General features: G+C 48.3%; 1 protein-coding gene across 6 annotated transcripts in view; it reads right to left on the reverse strand.

Annotated features, from left to right (window-relative positions):
* Positions 1-25,204, reverse strand: part of SGMS1 (sphingomyelin synthase 1) — an 83,739-nt gene that overhangs the window by 34,702 nt on the left and 23,833 nt on the right. For 2 of the 6 annotated variants that reach the window (XM_027665573.1, XM_027665568.1), the window contains exon 1: positions 5,969-6,197. The exons of 3 other annotated variants lie outside the window; for them this stretch is intronic. The gene's annotated coding sequence lies outside the window, so the exon portion shown is untranslated. Of the gene's footprint in view, positions 1-5,968; positions 6,198-15,904; positions 15,994-25,204 lie in introns of those variants that run through there. One more of the 6 variants, XM_027665569.1, reaches the window with a different exon arrangement.

Genomic DNA, 25,204 nt, shown 5'->3' on the forward strand with positions numbered 1-25,204 from the left:
GCCTGTTGCCAGGAATACCGGGGAATCTGCAGAGCCACATCGAAGAAACGCAGGGTGGAAAAAGTATTTTCAGAAGCCTCGCACAGAAATCCTTCCACACTCCTCTTGTCACACAGAAAGCAAGGATTTTTTTCAGGGTTTTCTTAATAGATCCATGTCCTTGTTCCTAACACAGGGGGACAGACAGTTATCCAGTGCAACAATGTGTTCACCATCAGCTCCTCCATAAAGTTCAGAAGCCTAAAAATGGTCCATGGTCAAGTCCAACTTGGCCCCTTTTATTTAAAATCTGAGGAGAGATAGGAAGTGTGGATGAGCCATCAGTAAGCTCCCTTTCTCCAGAAGTCTTTTAGTAATTGAGCCTGGCAACACTCAACAGATGCATCTGCCTGACCTCACCCTGCTCTCCAGGAGGGATTCTGGAATAAAACCGGTGATTACTCATTACCTAAAGATTTCTGAGGTGTAATTCTATCAGTGCCAATTCTGTAAATCCCTCCCACTGAGGGCAGATATGAGGAATCGAAGGATTAATTGGAAAAGACACTACAGGCCATGGACTCCTCACTATGCAGTGTCTACTTTGGGGCATCACACACATCACGGGACAGCAGAAGGCACCTGGTAAGCACAGGGGGCAACTTAATAACTCACTTCTGACAATGACTGAGTTCATACTTGACAGAAACGCTCTTTTGTTACTCCAGCAGATCTTATCTCGGCAATATTCCCCCCCTTGCTCCAGGACTCTGAGTTCAGTGACCTCAAGGCACGTTAACAAAGCCGGCCCTGTTTTCCCACGAGTCAGGTGGGGCCAGAAGGGAGAACAGAGGACAGTTTGACGAGTAGTACGGGTAATTAAAAGCAAGTTTTGGGAACACCTTCTCAACATTTACATGCTGCATGTGCCCAGACAGATACAACATAACACCCTGTAAAGCCCTAAACAAACAGAAACACAATGAACTCTTCCATGCAAAGAGGTGGGTTTTTCTTTCCTCCTACACAATTCAGCCAGGACATATTTAGCCTAAGGGCTGAAACAGAGGACAGCCTGAGCTGCTGACATCATTTTCTTTCTATAGGACTGAATATCTGAGAGTACTGCTCTCACTTCAGTGGCTGTTGCTCTGTTTCATCTCCACCTTCCCACACTGTGCTTCAACAGGAGAGGGACAATCACCACAAAAACCCCTGGAGAAGAGGGATGGTCACCAAGTGTTGATCTGTTTGCTCCTTTCACAACCACAACATGAGCAATGTGACACAACACCAGATTTGGGGTTGATTATTGGCACTGAAGAGAAACAGAGCTACTACCAAGCTGCAACACTGATGTTTCTTCAAGCACTGGCAAGAGAGCATCTCTCCAAAAGCCTTGCTGGGGAAAGGCTGTCCTTGCCTGGACAGCTTAAAATCTACCTAAACATCACAAAAAGTCAGACTATATTGAACCCACTTTTTCCCTACCCATCAGTAAAGAAACTGTACATTAGCAGGTGGAATTCAGCACTGAAGGTGGCAAGTAAAGTCTAGTGCAAGCAGTAAAAAAACTACTCATGATTACGGAATCACAAACATTCAGGTTGGAAAAGACCTCCAAGACCATCGAGTCCAACCTGTGACAAATTCTCTTCAGGGAGAAGCAATTTAGCCTTAACCACAAAGTGACTACCTGCTCACTTAAAGGAAACAAATCTCGTTGCTTATTATTTATACCAAGATTATTATTCCTTTCAGCTGCAAGCTGAGTTTTTAAACCAATTTTCTTGAGCTGAAATGTCTTTGTGAAGAAGGCACAAAAATCGAGGACACTGTTAAGTTTTGAACAGCTCTGTCAGAGACCTTTCAGCACATTTGCTTTATGGTACAGAAGTCACAGAATCACAGAATTCCAGAATAGTTTGGGTTGGAAGGGACCTTAAAGACCATCTTGTTCTAACCCCCTGCCACGGGCAATGAAGCCCTTTTTATTCAAGACTTAAAAATACCCACCAGGGGAAAAAATAAAAAAAGCATGCAGTGGATACCCCCAAAATATCATCTTTCCTACTGAAAAGTAACATGATTATTTACTGTTACATATAGTAATTATTATTATTTTACCTGTATAACAGCATTAACGGCCATTACAACTTCTTAAATGCAAGGCTGTTAAAGGACAGTCACTTTGGAACTTAAAAAAAAAAAAAGCCATTGAATTTACTTTAATGGGGTTCTGATGGATACTAAAAACCATTTAACAGTTGAGTTTGAAATCTGTGAAGCATTATCAAAATAAGCTGGCACTTCTGGAAGTTAAGTGTTTAGGTGTGTTTGATGACACAAGAGGAGATTCCAGAGTGCTGATGTGCTCATCAGCTCCAGCAATTAAGATTCCCAAGAGGAATGCTGTGTCATGTAATGTGTGACTCATAGAGCAAGTCCGGAGGAAACCACACTCCTCTCTCTTTTCCTATAAAAAGCTCAGCCTGCTTTCAAGTTGAACTGAGTTCCCCGAACAGAATTCCTCCCGTTTCAGCATCACTCACTTGAGCATGTGTGCAAGAGCAAAGGTGTGTTTTAAATCCCTTGCAGAAGCCTGGCAGCAAACCAAGGGCTTCCAGAAAAATCAGCTGGAAACTCCCCTGCTCCTCCTCCCTTAGGAAATACTTTGTGTTGTTGTATTTGGACACGTGTCTGTCCTCTGACCCCCAGTCACGGGGCTGCTCCCTGTTGCAACAGCTCTGAGGGATCACACACACCCTCCCCGTGACTGGAATCTGTAAAAGAGGGTGGCAGGAACAGCACTGGGACCCCCACACGTCCCAGAGGTCCACCAGGACATGGGATCTCTGGCTGTGGGTGAATGTGGGTCCACATCTGGACACTCGTGTTGGCCAAGCCACGCCAGCAGCTCCTGGAGTTGCCATCTAATCTTTGTGAGTGGATAAAATCCACTGCTTTTGCTCATCACATGTGCTTCCCTGGGCTGCAGGACATGTCCAGCCTTCTGCTCCTCCTGATCCAACACTGTGCTTGACCTTTAGATCCTCGGAGAAACACCTGGATTTCCTCAGGGGTGGCTCTGAACACCTGGCACTCCTCCAAAGGCCAGAGCAGAGGAAAACACAGTGCCACGCTGGAATGGCAACTCACTCCCACACAGGGGATGTGCAATCACACACTCAGTCCAAAGCAAGTGTTTAATACCTCATTTTAACCTGGAAGAGTGAAGCTTTCCATAAAGGAGAAAAACAGAAACAATACACTCTTTTCAAACTCACCCACTCAACTAAAAGGACATTTTTTCACAGGGCAGGTGTTGTTCCCAAGTGAACTGCATCCCACATCCAGCTGCAGCACTGCCAGTTTGGGAAGTGCCACCCCTATTCTCAGACCCACTTATTTTGTCCTCTGAGAAGTTTCGTTACCCAGGGGTGTTCAAATCCTCTGGTTAAGGAAGTCGCTGCCTCAGAATGCCAATTTGGGTGTATTTCCTCCAAACCCAAAATTTCAACCCAAAGGCCTCTGATTACAGATTGGTTCCTCACCAAGTGCTGTAATGGGACACAGACTGGTGTCCCACTGGTTTGTCCATCGAAACATTTAATTCCTTTGCTATTTGCCCCACACCTTGCTACAAGGCTGCTGGGTTTGTACACCAGCAGTTTGGCACAAATCAGGTGCTCTGGCTTCTATAAAGCCCTTGACAGACCAAGTTGGCCATTCCCAGGGACATGGCATGGAATGACAGATGCCAGCTGCTGTTGTCACCCAAGGAGCAACCAAGGACCTCCCAGGGAAATAGCCTTGCCTGGTTTAAGTATGGCTTTGCTGATGCTATCTCTGGCTCTTCAAAGGAATTTTTTACTAATCTGAAAGGATCTAAAGGAAACAACACTTTCCAGTTGAGCAAAATTAGCATTTCAAAAAAAAAACAAAAACCAACCAACCAGAAATAAACTCAGCCAAAAGCCAAAAACCAAAGCAAGAGTTTACACAGGATGATGTTTCCCTTTACACAGGATGATGTTTCCCACTACAGGTCAACGCCAGGGCTCCTGGGCGTGGAGGGGGCTTTTTCCTGCTAAACATAAACTAAGTCTCCACATCCTGAGTAGTTGTTTGCACATCACCCCAGTCACACAGGGCACAAAGCACAGAGAAATCCACAGCTCCTGGTGGCACCTCAGCAGGATGTTTATTATCCCAAACACCTGACCAGCACCTGCTGCTCGTGCCAGGAGGGTCTCTCACACCCAGGGAGCAGAGGCCACTCAAAGACTCTAAAAGATGAAAAAAAAGAACCCAGAACCTCAAAAAACCCTCCTTGCAGAAGCACAGACGAGGGGAATCACTCTGCTTGACACCACCTGCAGAGGGGTGTGGAGCTGCTGGAGTGTGTCCATGAAGATGCTCCAAGGGGTGGAGCCCCTCTGCTCTGGAGCCAGGCTGGGAGAGCTGGGAGGGTTCACCTGGAGAAGAGAAGGGAGACCTGAGAGCCCCTTCCAGGGCTCCAAGAGAGCTGGAGAGGGACTGGGGACAAGGGATGGAGGGACAGGACAAGGGGGAATGGTTTCCCACTGCCAGAGGGCAGGGATACATGGGATATTGGGAAAGAATTGTCCCCTGGGAGGGTGGGGAGGCCCTGGCACAGGTTGCCCAGAGAAGCTGTGGCTGCCCCTGGATCCCTGGAAGTGTCCAAGGTCAGGTTGGACGGGGCTTGGAGCAACCTGGGCTGGTGGGAGGTGTCCCTGCCCACGGCAGGGGGTGGACTGAGATGGGCTTTAAGATACCTTCCAATTCAAACCATTCTATGATTCCATGATTCTGTGACACTCTGCTTCCTCTTGGGTCATTCCTGGTGGATCACCCAAACTCAGAAATAAATGGAGCTGATTCCATGCAAGTTACATGGGGCAGACATGTATATCCAGCTGTGGATACCACCATCCCTCCTGTGCCTTTGGAATCCCAAGTCAAGGACACTGCCTGTTTCTTTTTAAGCCCCTCTAACTAATCCCGTGGGATGACATTACTGGGATACTCTTGTGCTGCACACTATGATTTTGGAGGGTAAAAAAGAGATTAGTTTCCTCTCCACACACACCAAAGAACACTAATCCAGACCATTTCCACAGAACTTCCACAAAGTTGTGTTTTGTAGCAATCACTGTCAGAGGTTTCACTCTGCAACGAAGAGTTCACAAAAATACAATTCTGTTATGAGCTAAAAATATCTAGTAGGGAGTACAACAGGGTAAAGGTAAACACCTGAATTTTCTAGAGAGGTACACTTGCTTTCTTCCCTGTTTATTTATGCAGGACTCTTTGATTTGCTCAGGGATTGGCATTTCTGCAAAAATCCAGTGCTCAAACATGCTCAGCTTCACACTGAGCACTTAAAAACCTTGAAGTGTTACTTTTCGTGTCTTCTACAGCTCACAAGCAGCAAAAAGTGGCAAACGCAGCTTCAGACCTCAGGAAACCTGCCCTTAACCAAAAGTAAATGCCCTTAAATTTTGCCAACTACCCTACAAGCACAATACAGATTATTCAGTCTACACCTTTATAAAACTGTCATCCAAATTATTTGAGATTCAGACCAGGCACGATAAAAACGGAAGGGCTGGGGAAGTTTCAGAGCCAGAGCTCTGAATTGTTTAGAAAGCTAAAGGATAAGTCGAAATTCAGCTTTACTGTAATGCAATCACAATATTTGGGGAGGGACAAGGCAAAGCCTCTCTGCATCACCTGCTGAGGGGGGACAGCGACCCCTGAGCTCTGATGCTGTGCCTGCAAGCAGCTGATGGATTATTAAAGAGCCCTTGTCCTCAGCCTGGAGGTTTTTCAGCAACTCATTTCACAGGTCCTCCCTAAAATACCGCCCCGGTGTTTGACACCTCCACCCCCGGAGCGAGCAGTTCAGGGTTTTGGTGGGGGGGTGTTTGTCACTGCATTAGTCAAACAGAAAAAGGCCCTTTACCTTCCCAGGCTTCCCGTCCTTCCTTCCCGGGTGATCTGTCGCTCTCCAGGCCTCCCTTCTGACCAAGAGGAGGAGAAAGAACTGCTTTATCCTGCAGGTTTGGTTTCGCTTCGGCTCAGACAGAGATTTTTTTTTTTTTCCCCAAAGCAAACACTCCTGCAACGTCACCGGGGATATAAATAGCCAGAGGAGAAGGAGGGAGAAGCAGCCCTTCTGGAGAGACTCGGTTACATTAGGAAAGACGTAAGTAGGGGGAATATCAGACAGAAATAAAGCCTTTATTTTCCTAAAGCGACATGCACAGCGTCCACTCGAACGCTACAGCCAGGCCGAGTGAGCCAAGAGAAATATTGCAGCCATCTAATAATAGGGAGGTTCTCACACATTCCAGGCTTTTGCCAGGAGACGTGTGCTATTCCTGCTCGGCAGAGGCTGCCATCCTGGCAGCTCACACACACTGCTCAGTGTCCAGCTGAACTCCAGGAAAGCCTCCTGTACTCACACACCCTAAGGCAGGGACACAGGCATGGGAGGGCCTGCAGGGTGTTTGTCCAGAGAGGCTGAGGCTGCCCCTGGATCCCTGGAAGTGTCCAAGGCCAGCCTGGATGGCGCTTGGAGCAACCTGGTCTAATAGAACGCGTCCTTGCCCATGGCAGGGGGTGGAACTAGTGAATCCTCAAGGTCCCTTCCAACCCAAATCACTCTGTGATTCCATGGGAAAAGCCCTGGCACCATTTTTGGGAGCCTGCACCCCTGGGTGCCTCTCTGAGTGCCCTGCAGGCAGCACAGGAAAGGGGCAGGAGGTCTGACTGCACCTACAGGGCTCCAGCCTTTGTGATCCCTGAGACGTGGTGGGATAAATCATACCCCTGGCTGAGCATCCACATGCACAGGTCCTTTAGGAAGACCAGGATGGGTGCTCATGGGGGACTTCCACCGCCTTGGGATCGGCTGGAGGGACAACACAGCACGGCAGAAACAACTGAGGAGGTTTCTGGAGTGCACTAATGGCATGTTCCTAACACAGGTGATCCAGGAGCCACCGAGGAGAGGGGTTCTGCTGGACCTCAGTCCTTACAAACAAGCAAGAACTGGTCTGAGATGCCAAGGTCCTTGGGAAGCCTTGGCAGCAGTGACCATGAGATGGTGGAGGTCATGACTTGGAGAGGAAGGAGCTGGGGTAAAAGGCTCATCATAGCCCTGGACTTTAGGAGAGGAGACTGGCATCTTTGGGGATGTGCCTGAAGAATCCCACAGGCTACAGCCTTGGAGAGAAAAGGGCCCAAAGGAGCTGACTGATACTAAAGGATCATCTCCTCCCAGTTGAAGGATAGTCTATCCCAACAAGCAGCTGATCAAGCTGAGGGGGCAGGAGCAAGGAGCTCCTGGTCAGAGTCAAGTGCAAACTGCAGCAGGTGATCCAGGAGGAATCTGGGAACACTGATCATGCAGGGAATAAGCTAAGAGAGCCAAAGCACACCTGGAGCTGAATCTGGCAAGGGATGTGAAAGGTAACAGTAAGACCAACCTTCAGGAACTGGAGGCCCCTGAGACCACAGGGAAGTCCAGACAAGGAAGACTTACCCTTAGTAGAAGAGGATCAGGTTAGGGAACAGTAGCCTGGACACACTTCAGCCCATGGGACCACATGGAATGGAGCCAGGAGCGCTGAAGGAGCTGGCTGGTGTCATTGTGAGGTTACACTTGACCATCTTTGAACAGTTGTGGTGAGTAAGAGGGGCTCCTGATGAGCAGAGGAAAGCAAACATCACTCCTGCCTTCAAGAAAGGAATGGAAATGGATCTGGGGAACTATAGGGCTGCAGCCTTACTTTGTACCTGGGAAAGAGCAGCTAATTCTGGAAAGCACTTCCAGTCACTTCAAGGACAAGAGGGTGATCAGGAGTAGTCAGCACGGATTTATGAGGGGGAAGAAATCACGCTTCAGCAGCCTGACCTCCTCCTAGGATGAAACAACTGTCTCGGTGGATGAGGGGAGTGCAGAGGACATTGTCTGTCCTGGCTTTGGCAGGACTTCCAACACTGCCTCTTATCACACCCTCAGACAGGCTGGGAAGGCAGGGGCTGGCCAAGGGGGCACAGTGAGGTGGAGGGAGAACCGGCTGAATGGCCCAGCAGGTTGTGGTCAGTGGCACAAAGTCCAGCTGGAGGACAGATACTAGTGGTGACCCTGGGGTTGATACAAGAGCCATCACTTAACCTCTTTGTTAATGACCTGGACGATGTGCAGAGTGTACCCTCAGTGACACAACACCGGGAGGAGTGGCCAATGCAGCAGAGGGTCACACTGCCCCATGGGTGAACTTGGACAGGCTGGAGCAAAGGGCAGACAGGAACCTTGTGGTGTTCCAATAAAGGAAAGGCAAAGTCCTCCCCTGGGGCAGAACGACCCCAGGCACCAGGACAGGCTGGGAGCTGACAGACTGGGAAGCAGCTCTGCAGACAGGACGTGTGGTCAGGGATGATAACAGGCTCCCATGAGCCAGCAATGCCCCCTCCCAGCAAAGACCACCAGCACCCCAGGCTGCACTGGGAGCAATGCTGGCAGCAGGTTGAGGGAGGTGACCCTTCCCCTCAGCACTAGTGAGACCACTGCTGAAGTGCTGGGCCCAGCTCTGGAAAAGACATGTGGACACAACAGAGAGAATCTGGCAAACAGCCCAGGGTAACCAGCTCTAGGTGACCCTGCCTGACAAGGGTGGCTTGGACAAGATGACCTTCTAGAGGTGCCCTCCAGCCTCACCCAGCCTGTGGTTCTGGGACCATTTTGCTGTTCATTTTCCCACCCCAGATACGATTCATGATACACACAAATATTGAGAAGCAGCGCCCGGGCCCTGCCTGAGGCACTGCCCAGGGCACAACCCCACAATGTCACAGCGCTGACAGATCCCACACCAGCTCAGCAGGAACAACCCCCATGTGCTGTATCTCACTCTCAAGGCTAAGATTCAGTTTCCAGCACTTGCTAACTCGCCTTTGCTATGGTTTGGCTCAAATTCTGCTTTCTCAGTGTGACACGGGGGTCAGAGACTGGGACCATTACCAGCACCGCCAGGAGGTGTTCCATTATCAGACTCCCTGGGATTACCAGATTCCTTAGAGCTCCCTTACAGTCTCCATCTCAAGTTTTTCCTCCTTTTGCCTTTTTTTTGGTTTTTCTTTTTCTAAACATCACCTCTTAGATGAATACTTTAAAAAAGCCCTCAGCTCCACAAATGCTCTGTATCACCTCTAAAAACCAGAGGATTTTACAGCAAAGCAAGACATGGATATCCTCTAGGTTTACTAGCTAAAATCTTCCTTAACTTGGTAGATAACTACTTGTAAGAACTGAAATCTTCAAGTTTTTCATTCTAAGGCCAAGAGATGAAGTTGTAATTTTTTTTAAAATCTCTAACAGTCCCTGTTCCCACAGTCTGGCAAAAAGGCCAGTGGAAGCCACAAGCAGTGGAGGGAAGTACAAAACTGATCCTACGTATTCAGATTTCACCCTAGAAAGGAGGGACAGGGAAGATTCCATGCAGAATTAAGGTTTCTGTATGAAAGCTCAAGATAAAACATGTTTCTATCCAAGCGTTAGCGCATTTGTCTTGCCTGGTTCTCAGTTTAGCACACCTCCTCCTCCTTTTCCTCTCTTTGCAAATAGAGTGAGCAGGCTGGGGGCTGAGCAGGGAGGAGGAGAGCACAGTTGAGATGGGCCGTGGCAGCTGCCAGAGATGTGGCCACAGCACTCGCGGTGTCCTCACCCAGCACAAAAAAGACACCACTACAATTTTAAGGTGACTCGCTGCACGAGTTTGGTCGTGGGGATTTAAGGCCATCCACGATTCTGGCTTCTTCCCATGGGTGTTTTCCAGGGTTAGACTGAGAGAGTTGAGGCCGTTCAGCCTGGAGAGGAGAAGGTTGTGTGGAGACCTCACAGCACCTTTCAGAGTCTGAAGGGGCTACAGGGAAGCTGGAGAGGGGCTGTTCATCAGGAACTGGAGTGACAGGACAAGGGGGAATGGGTTCCTACTGCCAGAGGGCAGGGTTAGATGGGATATTGGGAAGAAACTCTTCTCTATGAAGGTGGGGAGGCCCTAGCACAGGTTGCCCAGCAAAGCTGTGGCTGCCCCTGGATCCCTGGAAGTGTCCAAGGCCAGGCTGGAGCAACCTGGGCTAGTGGAAGGTGTCCCTGGCCATGGCAGGGGGGTGGAACGAGATGTGCTTTAAGGTCCCTTCCAACCCAAACCATTCTGGGATTCTGTGAATCCCAGAGGCAGCCCTGAAACAACAGGAATTCCCTACACTGATCTCCTGGCCTGCACAAGGGCTCAGATTCTCAGATCACTCACAGTTTTGCCTTTAAAAACCCCACAGCTGTGAACATGAAGTTTAGCCCAGCATCTCCAAACACCAAAGCTGCTCGTCCTAGGGAGGCAAATAAGTTGCTTTACACTTGCAGCACTCTCAGCACACAACAAAGCCCATTTACATGGTACTCTTCTCTTGGGCAGCATAAGCTTCTGTTTTATAACTGAATTAAACCAAATAAAGCAGAACCAACTAAACAGAAATAACTACAGAATCCTCTCTGGACTTGCAAGGGAAAAGAGAAGCTGCTAATTGCAGCCTAACTGAGCTCCTCACTGCCAAAAAGCATTAGCAGCCCTGTCTCTGCAATGGGCATCAGCACAGGCTTCCTTAAGGTCAGGCATTTTGGTTCTCATGGAAGCAGCTGGTGTGGCAGCACCCCCAAAATCCATCTGCCCCGTCAAAGAGGGAAGGTTGGTTGTTCTCCACAAGCAAACCACTCGTGGTTACTCCCCATCAGTTAATCTGCAGCTTCATCTCCCCACCAGCCTGACCAAGCCATCCAATTTTGGCTGTGGGCAACGGGAAGCAGCCTCAGAGAGGGACTGTTTATATGGAACAGTGCCAGGAGCTGCTTTAATGAGCTCTGCACATTTTCCTGCCCCAAGGCTCGTAACAGAGCCTCTACATTTGTGTTTCATCTTCTTGCTGCTCCTGCCTGGCACTCAGATTATTTCCAAGGAGCACCACGCAGCAGGTTCCAGGGCTACTTACTGATTAAATGAGGCATTTGGGTCCAGCCAGGAAGGGTTTGTACATGTTACCCTGCTGTAATGGGGTGGCTCCTCTACAAGAGACACATTCCAGCTGTAGGATGCCAGCAGACTGCATTTGGCACTCACAGAGTAAACAAAACAAGCAGGGAAACAGGGATACTGCACGTCCAGCACATCACTGAGATCCACCCAAAGGAGCCTGTGAGGCTGCAAAGCACAATAATGAACGTCTGGCTGCAGTTCCAGGGGGATCGTGGCTACTGGAGAAATAAAACCAAAACCACAGGCACACACACAGGAAGAGAAAGAAAGAAGTATATATGGGAACAGCACAGCAGTGGGGAGGAAGCCAGGACTCCATCCTGCTCCAAAGAAGCACATTTGGAGTCTGGATGTTACACCTCGGGCAGCTACAACCTGTTCCCCAACGTGTCTTTTCTGAGTGGTCCTGAATCAAAAAAGCATAAAGTGAGGTGCAGGGGACATCCTTACACCAACCCTGAGGGTGTGAATGATGACAAACAATAAAACCAACACAGCACAGCCAGAGTTTCATTACAGAATCACCCAATAGGAACCTCAACAGAGGTTTGGGTTGTTCATCTATTGACAGAAGTAACAGCCTTCCTTCCTTAAATACACCTCAGACAGACACAGCAGCTCCTTCTCCTGTTTAAGGGAAGCTACAGGGCTTTCTGTGATCAATGAGGTCAAAAATTTGACAAGATTTCAGCAGAAAAGACCTTCCTTATTCATTAAATACTTGCAATATTGACTAGCTGTTAATACAGCTGAAGACTGTATTTGCTACACCACTAACTAAGGGCAAATTCAAGCTTCCACATCAATCATTCATCTCTAAAACAGACAAGGAAAAAACTCAGCATCCCAAAATGGACCACAGCTTTTCAGGGCTTTCAGTGCTAAATAAAAGCTGACTGTAGAAAATTCCCTTTTAAGTGTTTATTATTCTAATTTTAACCTCAGGATGCTTTTAGGGCCAGTGAAAAACAAGACCAAAACCCAAGAGACCAAATAATCCACACAGGGATTTTCTCCTGCCTGTGCTAGTTCAAAAGTCATTCTGAGATGCAGAGGTTTGGGTTTTTTTATTTTTAAATCACTGTTTAACCTCTTGGACTGGAAGCATTAAATTACACCACAACATCAGACTGGACTGTGCAAGAAAGCAAGTCTCTTAGAGAGGAAGGGACATGGATTCCCATGGGAAACAACACTTCCCAATATAAATATTTCACCAGTATCCACAGTGGGGAGCAGAAAACCCTCTTTTCCTTTTCCTTTCCACGGTGAGGGGTGTGGGACTCAAGGAACACAAATACCTCACAGCAACACACTCTCACCCAAGCTCTTCTTCAGCCTCACACAGGCTCCACCAGTTCCTTCCCAGAAAGGTAATCCCTTAGCTGCAACCAGACACTCCTGGGGTGTGTGTTCTGGATAGTTACCAAGTCAAGAGGATTAAAAAAGAAAACCAAAAAACAAACAACAACCAAACAGCAAAAGCCAAAACTGGCCAGTCCCTGGGGCGAGCAGCTGCCTGCAGGGATAAACTTCACTTGCAGACAGCACCACGCTGGTGCCAAAAGGCTTTCCCCAGTAATTCTGACCTTTATTCCTTGGCCAGCCTCATCCAGTGAGCAGCAGCATTGCTGGGTCTCGGCTCTGGCACTCCTGGCTGTACTAGAGCCTGTAGTCTTCTTCTAGATTATCATCAGGCCAAGTCACACAGGCAGAATTTACCTTCCCTCTCCACCCTACCAGCTCACCACACACTGATGGGGCTCCCAAAAACTCAACAATTCACCTTTCTACACCTTCTGTGGTCGACAGGCTCTTCAGTTGGATCCAGATATCATGTGCTGCTTGTTTTGTTCCTTGTGAATTCCCCTATAACCTTGTCTTCCCTCTGTGTCAGAGCTGCAGTTTGGTTACTGACACCACAGTTAGGTTTGTTTTGAGGGTTCTCCCCTTCCTTTGTGTTTTTGTTTTGGTTTGGTTTTGTTGGTTTGTTTGGTTTTTTTTTAATCCATAAGCCTACATATCCTTAGCTCCAAAAATAGAAAGTCATAGCAGACAAAGACCTTCCAACACAGCAAAAAAACTTAAGCACATCATCAATAAAAAGCACTTTCTCACCCAGAAGTTCAGAACCTCAACAGTGCCATAAAAAAATGCAATAATAAAACCTTAAAAGGAGCCCAGGTCAATGGACACAATGCCAGTTAAGTGACCTGTAAGACAAGTTACAGTTGTTTGTTGGGGGAAGAAGGTGCCACCTGCTCACAACATTTCAGATTCAGACCCTCACTCCAGCTCCAATCCCTGTATTAACTGAGTTTGCCACACACCTCACTCCTCCTGTCCCCAGTTCCAGCTTTTCTATCTCCTCCATCTGCAGTTTCCTCAGGTGAGAACCTCTGTTGTTCAACAGGTCTAGGACTTTTGAGCAGTGTTGTGGGAGTGTTTTGTGTAAGGCAATATAAAGGAAATAGCTTATTGTTAACCATTTCCAGACCAAGAATCAGCACTGGAGCAGGTAAAAGCCACTGCAGGCAGCTTATGAAACACAGCTGATGATGTGAGCAGGAGGCAATGCTGGAGGTGAGAGGCACAGCCAGTCAGGCTGTCACAGGGAAAAAGGAGAAACCCAACTTGCAAGGCAGCCCACAGTTTTTAAAATCTTATCTAGATGAAACTGTAAATTCAATTATATACTTATTAAATATGCCACACTTACTTACAATGATTACAGTGGCAGAACATCAGGTTACAGGGGAACTATTGTCTGATATCGACCCCATGGCCATCCAAATCCCAGAATCATGGAATGGTTTGGGTTGGAAGGGACCTTAAAAAACATCTCATTCCAATCCCCTGCCATGAAGCAATCAGTAACTGGAAGACGGGCCAAGGACTTTTTCTAAGCAATTTATGCTTAAATCATCATAAGCTATGCAAAAAATTTGGGGAAATAATTAAAGTATGACTTCATAGACTCCTGTTGATTCCTGCTGTAAACAGGTTTGTTTTTTCCCTGCAGTTCCAGAGGGGGGATTTTTTTCCACCACCACTTTCAGCTGCCACAAGCAGGCTATTGTTTGGATTTAGCCATGCAGCAGCACTCCTGATGCAAGCCCACAGCTAAGGTAGCACCGTGGAACCAAAATGGAACAGGAGGGAATTCAGAACACAGATTGCTACTAAATACCTGTCTGGAGCAGCACGAGATCCTTCCCCTGCTTCGGCACGGCCAGGGAAGCACATCAGAGAAGTCCTGCAGTACTTCCCAACATCCAGGTGCCCGCAGGAATGTGGTTTATCAGGTGGCAGCTCAGCAGCAAGTTCAGAGCAAACATCCTGCACATCAACTGCCCCAAATCCAGGCAGCCCAGAACCGCTCCGGACGTCCCTGTGCCTCCCCCGCGCACAAACCCCGCCATCTCATCCTCTCCCGTTCAAAAAAAGGGACCCCAAATCAGCTGGACACACCAGGACGAGTCATCTCTGTGCACTGGCACCTTAATTCTGAAAACTCACTCCTGGTTCCATCCCTCAGCAAAGGGAACCGAAATGCCGCGAGCTCACTCGTAGCTGTGGCAACGGCAAATGCAAATCCTGCCAGGCTGCAAAACTTCCAGTGCACGGCAGCTACATGTGAGCAAAACCACCTTCCCCAAGGAAAAACTGGGCTTCTGAAAGCTCTGCCCTAGAGCAAAACTCCAGCTGGCAGGGCAAAAGTTAAACCAGCCACACATTGCTTTAGCTGGGTTTTAACGCGCAGAGAAAACGGAAGCAGAAGAGTTTGGGAACAGGATGCAAGAGGTTCAAGGTCTCCCACGTGCAACTGCAAGGGCTCTACTCGCTGTTTACACCCAGTGAGGAGCTGCTCTATTTGCAGCCTCGAGTTTCAGGCTGCCCAAGTCATGCCACTGCTGTTTTAACACGATGAAGTTAGAGCGCATAGACAGGCACAGAAGGGAAAATGGATTTAATTAATTTAAATCAATTCTTTCCTGTGAGGGTGGTGAGGCACTGGCACAGACAGGCTGTGGATGCCTCAAGGCCAGGTTGGACGGGGCTTGGAGCAACCTGGTCCAGTGGGAGGTGTCCCTGCCCGTGGCAGGGGGTGGAATGAGATGATCTTTAAGGTCCCTTCCAACCCCAGCCATTTTTGATGAAGTGACCCATTTTTCAAAAAGTAATCAGAATTTTAAAGAATCAGCTCATCTGAATGCAAGCCCACGAGCTTTTCTCGGGAAATAAATTGGATATTTCTAATGAAGTTGCAGGCACTAACTGCATATAACAATCAGGGGTTAAAAACAACTCGTGGGGGTGGTGAAGAAAGAAGAAAAAAAAAAAAAAGCCTCACCTAACAAGTTTCCAGCTGCAAAGCCTGTGTGAAGTTCAAGACCTGAACTGCAAATTGAGCTCTGGTGAGAATTTTAACTCTGCTTGCAGGGTATCTACTTGTGGTTTGCAAAAACTTCTCAGACAGTATCCTGAAAGGCAAACAGAGTAAGAAAACCCCACTGACAGCATGACGAGAAGTTTGGGTGGGGAGCTTCGAGATTTCTGGCTCTGGTGGGGGCTGGTTTTGGTGTGGAGCGGGGGCTGTGTGGTGTGTGCTTTGTCGGGCTGTCTGTTTGTGGTTTTTTAAAGGGCAATTTGGGTTACCAAGTGCAAATCATTTCCTAGGCTGGAAACAGTGCAACCTAACCTTCACCTATTTATGAGCAAAGCAAATCCAATCCCACGGGCAGGTTATTCTATCTGGGAGCAAAGCAAAGGAGCTAAAAACGAAGGAAAGGGAGAGTTACCATGGGATACCAGGATGCGTCACTTCTCTTGGCTCTCGTGGCGCCACGTGACATCTGAGCCGTGAGTGAAGAACTCAGCAGATGGGATAGGGAAAAAAAAAAATGTAAAAAGGTCTCTAGATTATAGCAAAGTTTAGGCTTTAAATTCTACTGCTTGGGGCTACAGAAATAGAGGCAAAAATATTTATCTATAAACCAAACTATCTGTCTATAAATCTATTGCCGTCGTGCAGTAAATACACGCTTTTCCTTCCAACAATCGTCAGCATCCACACTTTTCAGTTCCTAACAGTAAATTTAGTCCAGGCACATCCAGAAATACTGCCCTTGCCATCTCCAGCGAGAACTATCACTTGCCTTTCACAGGAGGCAAAGCAGGTCAGTAGTTTGCAACTTGCTCATAAATACAGAAGCAGCCACTTGACAGCAACAGACACGAGCAGTTCAGGGTTCAAGGGAGATCAGAAGAGGGATAAATCACTTGGAATTTACTCTCAAAGTTATCACACAGGTCACCAAGTCCATGCCTTGGGATGGAGTCAACTAAATGAAGGCTCTTTTGATTTCCAAGGTACCCTGTTGAGCAGGTGTCAGCAGTGATCTCCTCCACACTCTCACCTACATTTGAATTTTCACCCCACTCAGTCCAGTATAAATTCTTAAAACACCTCCTGCTCCGAGTCCACACAAAATCATGCAGTGAGTGGTTCAATGTTTAAGGGCTTTTCCCCCCCCTCTTTTTACAGCTGCCAGTCTCTTTCTAGCATACCAACACAGCTCTGATTCAAAGGACACGATTCCATCTCCATCCTCCTCCACCTCCCAAAGCCTCCTAACACCCACGTGCTGCTGAACATCAATATCTCCAGGGAAATTCACTCCTTTCATAAGCCAGCCAAGCAAACCACCTCCCTGTAGTAAAAAGTAACACAGAGCATAAGAAACCTTCACCCTCCGCGGGTGAAGGTGCAATCCCAGAGTTCCAGCTCTACCCAAACATTACGTCACGCTGAACATTGAGTTTCCAGGGTAATGTTGGAGCCCATCTGTCTCCAAGGCACCACGGTAACCTGATCATTACCCCAGGCACCAGCTGGCACGCTGCCACTCCAACCCACCCGGCTCCCAGCACGCTCCTGGGAGCTCCAGACTGCAAAACTTCAGTCAAGGAACACAGGGAATCAGCCAGGACACCTGCTGCAATCATCTGCTCCTCAACACCAGCTTGTTATCACCTGAGTCATTTGCTGTTACATGGGAGCTGAGAAATCCTGCCTTGCCTTTGCTGCTCCAGGTTGCAGCCCCTGCATTCCACAAGTCCGTGGCATGGCACTGGAAAACAGCCCTGTGGATTTATGACCTCCAAAAGGAAGTTCCAGGTTTCTACAGACAGTTCAACACAGATGAATCACCTTCTTCAAAGGTACCTGGGGAGGAATAACCCCAGGCACCAGCACAGGCTGGGGGGACCTGCTGGAGAGCAGCTCTGGGAGAAGGACCTGGGGGTCCTGGTGGGCAACCAGCTGTCCCTGCCCAACTGTGTGTCCTGGGGACAGGGAGGGCAGTGGGATCCTGGGGGGCACCAGGAAGAGCGTTGGCAGCAGGGCAGGGAGGAGATCCTGCCCCTCTGCCCAGCCCTGGGCAGGCACATCTGCAGGGCTGGGCCCAGCTCGGGCTCCTCAGCACAGCAGGGCCAGGGAGCTCCTGGAGCGGGGCCAGCGCAGGCTGCGGAGATGCCCAAGGGATGGAGCAGCTCTGGGAGCAGCAAAGGCTGAGGGAGCTGGGGCTGTTCAGCCTCCAGAGCAGAGCCTGAGAGGGGCCCTCAGCCATGTCTGGAGGGGCTGCAGGGAGGGGGCAGAGGATGGAGCAGGCTCTGCTCGGGGGGCCCAGCAATGGCACAAGAGGAACGGGCAGGAACTGATGGCCAGGAAGTTCCAACTGGACAGGAGGAAGAACTTGTTGGCTGGGCAGTGACCCAGCCCTGAACAGATTGTCTAAAGCGTGTGAAGTCTCCTCCCTGGGGATGTTCCATCCTCATCTGGACACACTCCTGTGCCCTGTGCTCTGGGCTGGCCCTGCTGGAGCAGGGAGGTGGCACCAGATGCCCACTGTGGTCCCTTCCAGCCTGACCCATTCTGGGATTCTTCAAAACACTGCTTTAATAACTGTTCCCTGAGCCAGGAGTCTTTAACAGCCATGGTTAGGTTTTATCCAGCCTCCTTTGAATATGTAACCTTCCAGCAACATTCCTGCAGCAGGGAATACCACAGAGTAACCACACCACCAAAACAAAAACATCACCAAAAGAACAACACTGCCAAAAGGAAAAAACTTTCCCTTGTTATAAGCTCACGCTTCCTTGTTTTTTTTCCAATGAGGAAGGCCAGGGTACAGTCATCCTCTTGGGAAGATGCAAAGCTCACACTCCCATAACATTCCTCTTCTTGCTCCCTCCCTTTGCCATGATTTCTTCTCCACACCAAAGAGTCAAAGTTTATTTACCTCCTTTTATACAACGGGTGCTCTGTGCCTTTGATCACCTTCAGCATCCTGCGCTGAACCTTTCTCTTTTTGGAGACAGAGAATTGAAGACATGGGGAATCATGGAGAAAAACGGCTTTTAAAAATTATTTTCTTTTTACAGCACCTTGTTCTGCTCTCTCCTACTTCACTAATAATATTTGTTCATTCGCCACTTTGACTTTGCAGCTATTTTCAGTGTAAGGATCTCCAAATTCCATAAAAAAAGCCTCCCAAGAGCAGAACAAAACCCCAAACTAATAATGTTTTTGCATCCTGACAGTGTTGTGGAAACAAACATTAGGCTACAGAGACAGGAAAGAGCCTGGAAAGTGCAGTAACTTCTAAATTTCTCAGTTCCAAAACTTCATTTCCACCAGAGCAGCAGAAAAAGGAATTAACCACAACCCTCTCTGTGCATTTGTCTTCCTCCACACATCTCAAGCTGTTTGTGCTTTGTAAAAAAGTCAAATAAATATACCTATACACGTACACATTTTGGCCATCTGTATTTATTTCTTGACATAGCACCAATAAAAGAGAAGTCCAGAGAAAAAACCCTGGTTTTTATTAGTAACTGATTGCTGCTTAACAGCTTCACTGACCCTGTAGCACACACCTGATTCCTTACCTGCCTTATGATCTTCATGTGGAAACAGCACCCAGCTGTGCCATTAATACTCACAGTACACCCAGGGGCAGAGCTGTATCCTGAAACTCCTCCTGGACACAGATTATTCCCCCCCCCCCCCCCCCCCCATTTTCAGCACCTCAAACTCCTCCCAACATGGGATGACAACACAGGTTTACTTTAAGAAGTCCCTTTTCACTCCACCTCAAATTACCACAAAGAAGCAGATGCCCTGGTCCTTCAGGGTTCTGAGCAGAAAGCTCACCTTGTTTTGAGCAAGCAGAGCTCAAACACAAGCTCAACCACAACCTCGTGCTGAATATCACCGAGGATGAGAAAAACCAATTAGAGAAACAGCAGCTACAACAGTGACTTGCCTTATATCCTTTGTAAACAGCTTTTAAATTGCCAGGCACAGCTATGAAGGAGCTGGAGGCAGGAAGAGACCCCCTCTAACAGCTGACAGGTAGGGTTATTTGAGCTTCAGCACGAGCATTTGAAGATGAAAGAGCACAACCAGGGTGCTGAAAGACAACTGACAGCTTGAGGAATACACACTGGTTTTCAAATCATTCCTGTGATGTAGGATAATGTTTATGATCACAGCACTCACTGGGAATTAGAGCATCCATTTAGCAGCAGGTTTGCCTGATCAACTGTCTGGGGACTTCAAACACATCAGCAAAACTGCACAACTGCACACGGGGCCTTTGCAGCCTCGGTGCTCAGCTGAGAAGCTTCACAGAAGACCAAGAGATGAAGAGGAAGAGAAGAGCAAGTGGAGTGTGCACCTGGTTCCAGGCAAGCTGCCTGTTGTCCTTGCTGACTGCTAAGCCCAGACCTCTTAGTCCACCTCTGCCTCACCTCCAGTGCTTGACTCTGCACCTGCTGCTGGCTCCAGTTCAATGCTTTTCCAGGCTAGATCACTATTTTTGGAGCAGGCAGAGTTTGAGGAACCAGCACTGGCAGGGCACTTGTGCTGTCAGACACAGACCACCAACACCTTTAGCAGGGGGCAGACACAAGCAGCTGCATCAGCTAATCTGGATCAGCAAGAGCATTCCCAAAACACGTGGAGTAACCTGGATAACACACCCTAATAACAGCAGCAGCATTTGTGCAAAGTATGGCCCTTGTTTTTCTGCCACTTGCCTTCCAGGACGTGCCCCACAGCTCAGGGAGCTCCCAGGCCTGTATTTCCATGAGCTTTCCAAGAAACTCTTTGCAAAGCTTGGGGAATTTGGTGATGTGTCCACGTCTGGAGACTCCACAACGCAGGAAAAGGGCAGGGAGGCCCCTGAAGCAGGAGCACGCTCTGGCCAGGAGGGTATTTAAGTCTGCCTGGGTGTCTGGGACACACACATGACAGGAGTAGTTGGGACAGCCACACAGGACTGGTGACAGATCAGACATCCTCTGCTGGGACTAAAAAAACCCTCAGCATTTTAATTACCAAATTATTTCATCCATCCTTTGCTGTGTTACTTATCCCTACGGAGCAAAATACGTTAAATGTAACATTTTGTCTTCCCAAGGAGTACATGGAAATCTGTCAAAACAGTTGCTGACATCCTTTCAACTACTTACTGGGAATGGGGACGGCACAGGCCAGGAAAAAAACCTTTTTGATTTCATGCATCTTGAAAACACAGACAGAAACATTTCAGGAATGAACTACAACAAAATACCTTGTGCAAGAATCCCAATAACCATATTATCTGCTGAATAACAAATGAAAATAAAAATGAAAATAAAAAAAAATGAAACCATGCAGTCAGTCATTTCAAAGAACTGCATCTGTCATTAAAATAAATGAACTAACCAGTTGGTGCTTGTCCAGAAGAGAGAGCTATTTAACAGAATCCCAGAATGGTCTGATTTGGAAGGAGCCCTAAAAATCATCTCCTTGCAACCTTTATGGGCAGGGACACCTTCCACCAGCCCAGGTTGCTCCAAGCCCTGTCCAACCTGGCCTTGGACACTTTCAGGGATCCAGGGGCAGCCACAGTTTCTCTGGACAACCTGTGCCAGGGCCTCCCCACCCTCACAGCCAAGAATTCCTTCCCAGTATCCCATCTAACCCTGCCCTCTGGCAGTGGGAAGCCATTCCCCCTTGTCCTGGCACTCCAGGCCCTTGCAGATAGGATTTCCACGTTTCTTGCAGACTCCCTTCAGGCCCTGGAAGGCCACAATTCAGTCACCCCAGAGCTTCTCCTCTCCAGGCTGAACAATCCCAACTCTCCCAGCCTTTCCTCCCAGCAGAGCTGCTCCATCCTCTGCTCATCTTGGTGCCTCCTCTGGACTCTCTCCAGCAGCTCCATATCCTTGCTGTGCTGTTCCCAGGGCTGGAGCAGCTCTGCAGGGGGGTCTCATCACTGAGCAGGGCACAGGGTCTAATTCAACCTGTTGCATCCCTGACTGAAGTTGTGGGAAAACAACTGATTAATAATGCAGCTTCCCCAAAGGCACGAGCCCCAGGAGAGCTGCCCTCACAGCCTGTGGCTCCTGGGCTGCAGCCCCAGAGGATGCCCACATACCCCAAAACCTCAGCTCCTCAGTTTGAACACAGCTCTGCTGATTGCAGAGACACCAGACAGAAACCAGAGAGCAAAACAAGATTAGAGCTCAGCGAGATGGTGAATCCAAATAAACAAGACATTTTGAACTATTTCCAGCATGACTTCAGCACAAAATAACATTTGCACGTCAATGTAATAGTTGATGTTTTAACTGCACACTAAGGGAACAGTCACGTACAGCATCAGCTGCTCAGCCCTCAAAGGGAGCAAAAAGAGCTGCAAAAGAGCTGTTCTGTAGTTCAAAGCCTTTCAAATAAAGACTAAATTCATTTACATTCAATCCCCAAGCACTTGAACCCAAGTAGAGCACGGCCTGTCCCATCCCCAGACATCCTGGGGAGGTGACAGTGACACTTGAAAAGAGTCGGGACAGCACGAACCAGCTGAAGACTCCGGGAGTAAAAATGAAGCCAAGGCCAAAAGGAGCACAAGCCAAGAGGATGCAAAGCAAGAGGGAAAACCCATTTTGTCTTTGAAGCCCTTTGAGGACCGGTGAGCACACCCTGACGGGAAATCCTATTACTGGGGCCCCTAAGCCATGAATCAACCTCAGAGTCAGCCTGGGCAGCCTCGGGACAAAGGAACAATCATCTGCTAATTCAGGCGACAAAGCTGGAAAAGGAAGGTTCCTTCTGCAGGTTAAGGATTAATCATCAGCAGGTACAGCCTATTTGCTTTAAGTGCAGCCACTTCCTGCCAGCACATCCCTGCCTTTTCCAAGAAACAGGGGAGCAGCTCCCTGTCTGAAGGCAAATGAATCAGGAGACAAGATTGAAACGATGAACAGCACCCAGAACCAGCCAAGCTACTTAATAAGCAGCTAGGAAATGTACCAAAATCCAACACAATCAAGCCAACAAACTGAACACAGGGAACACATGATCGTTGCTCCAAAATTCCATTAGACTTTTAGGTTTGTGTAAGTGCCATGTCCAGTCCTTCCTTGGACACCTCCAGGGATGGGGACTCCACCACCTCCCTGGGCAGCCCCTGCCAAGGCCTGACCACCTTTTCCAGGAAGAAATTCTTCCTGATGTCCAACCTGAAGGCTGGTAGAGAAGTCCAACAGGAGCTGAGGAGGATGCCCATGGTTTCTCAGAGTGTGAGGATAAAGCCAGCAGCAGGTTGGCCAGGTGGTGCTGGAAAAGGTCTTCCCAGTTGTGTGCAGAGGGGGAATAAGGCAGTGCTTCCACTAGGATACTTCAACCTGTCCCCTTGAGGGGTCTCCTCAGTCAGCAGCAGCTTCAAGCTCAGGTCTGAAGCTAAGCAAAGGTATCACTCAAAAAGTCAATGTCACAACGAACTCGTGGCCTACAGGACACAGAAACACTCTGCAGTCACATTCAGTTATGTACATGATTCATGTATTCCCCCAAAGGTGTTTATCCATGCACAAGACAACACCCAGAAACCAGTCACCACTTTTAACAAGATTATTTGACATTTCCCAGGGTGCTGGTTTTTTGGTGGTGGTGAGTATTGGGGTTGTTTTTGGTGGTGATTTTTTTGTTCCTTTTCTTTTTAAACATCTGCTCTAGCCAACTGCTGCCCATTTAATTGGGAAATCTGACTACTGAGTAAGTCTGCACTGGAATTTACTTTTAACCATTCCAAGCCCTCGCTGCATTCACACACATTTCTATTTCTGCACAAGCAACTTAAGCACCAATACTTTCAAAAGACAGCACAAACACCGAGGCCCTGTTCCCAAGGAGCTAAATTTGGGAGGTATAAGCACACCTGACCTTAACAAGCTTAAACAAAAATCACTGAGACACAGGAACTGAGTTCCAGGCACAAACCACTGCTCTGCACTGCTCTGTTACCCTGTGATTACACAGCAATCAGTGCCTGCTTTGCTCTCTGAGCCCTGGGTTTCTCCTTCAGAGCCACTGAAATTCAGGTTTTAAGAGAGAATTCAGCAGGCAGTTCTAGCAAGCACATTTTGTGCCAGGAGAAGGATGAGTATATTTATATAACAAAAGGCTTCCTGGATTATTTTAAGGTTCGAGTTTTGCAAAGCGAACAATTGAGGAAAGGGATGTTTTTCCTTTGTTTAAAAAAATAATACTCGTACCAAGAAGAAAGACAGAAAGAAAGGAGGAAAAAAAAAAAGCCATTGAAAAGACAGCAGTGTCTTGATATTCTACTATTTGAGATCCCTGTATCTCAGCAAAGAGTTATCCATGTGCTTTGTGACCCCGAGTCCAGAACATATGTTGCTGTATACTGAGATAAATACACAAAAACCAGAGGTCCCAGATACCAAGGCACCAGCAAGTGAATATCTGCACATAAATGACAACCCGTGCCACAGAATTACAGAATCACTAAGGCTGGAAGAGACCTCTGAGATCCTGGAGTCCCCCCTGTGCCCGATGCCCACCTTGTCCCCCAGCCCAGAGCACTCAGTGCCACGGCCAGGCCTTCCTGGGACACCTCCAGGGATGGGCACTCCAAACCTCCCTGGGCAGCCCCTGCCAAGGCCTCACCACCCTTTCCAGCAACAAATTCCTCCTCCTGGCCAACCTGAGCCTCCCCTGGCACAGCTGGAGGCCGTTCCCTCTCCTCCTGTCCCTTGTTCCCTGGGAACAGAGCCCGACCTCCCCCCCGGCTCCCCCCTCCTGTCAGGGACTTGCAGAGCCAGAAGGTCCCCCCCTGAGCCTCCTTTTCTCCAGGCTGAGCCCCCCCCAGCTCCCTCAGCTGCTCCTGCTGCTCCAGCCCCTTCCCCAGCTCCGTTCCCTTCCCTGCACACGCTCCAGCCCCTCCGGGTCTCTCCAAGGAGGACAATCCCTGCCCTGGTCAGAGGGAACAATCCAACAACACAGACCCCACAACATTCGCTTGGAATCTTTTCCAAAGCAGCCTCTTGCACTGCACCTGTTGATGTTCAACCCCAATTAAACCTGCATTAAACTTTAAGTAACAGATCACTCCATTATTCACGATGTCTGTGTACTGAGTGCAGAACAAACAGGAGCTGAACCAAGGCAGTGACAGGAGCTTCTGGTGTCTGCTAAAAGCATCTTCTGCTCTTAATGTTGATGTAGCTGAAGGAGGGTGGGGAAAACACGAATTTTGCATGACTGTTTAAAACAAGCCTAAATATTACAGTTCCTCTTGAACCACTATGACATAGGTGCAGCTTTCAGGAAGCAACAGCTCCAAAAACCTGCTCAGACCAACTCACCTGACCTGCAACATGCAAAAAACCCCAGTTCCCTCAATTTTAGCGGCGCTGATGTTCAGCCACAGCATTTTTCTCATTATTTTTGGTGGTATTTCCGTGGAAAAGCCACTCAACAGCTTGATTAATCAACCTGTGAGATCCAGATACGTGGAGCCCTGGGACAGCCACAGAAGAGGGGCTAAAACTTTTCCAAAAAAACAAATTTGCTCAGGGTACCACAGGAAAAAAAAAAAAAATCACAACTGCATCAGGAAGAATCACAACTGAAAGCTGCTTTTCTGCTCTGTCTCTCACCACAGCCTCTCAGAATCAGCCAGTTCAGGTTTGCTAATATTCCAAAACACTCAGGGGAAAAGGCAACAGCTTTCCCAGCTAGGAAT

The sequence above is a fragment of the Corapipo altera genome, unplaced genomic scaffold, assembly GCF_003945725.1.
Source record: "Corapipo altera isolate COAL_440 unplaced genomic scaffold, ASM394572v1 161, whole genome shotgun sequence".
NCBI classification, from domain to species: domain Eukaryota; kingdom Metazoa; phylum Chordata; class Aves; order Passeriformes; family Pipridae; genus Corapipo; species Corapipo altera.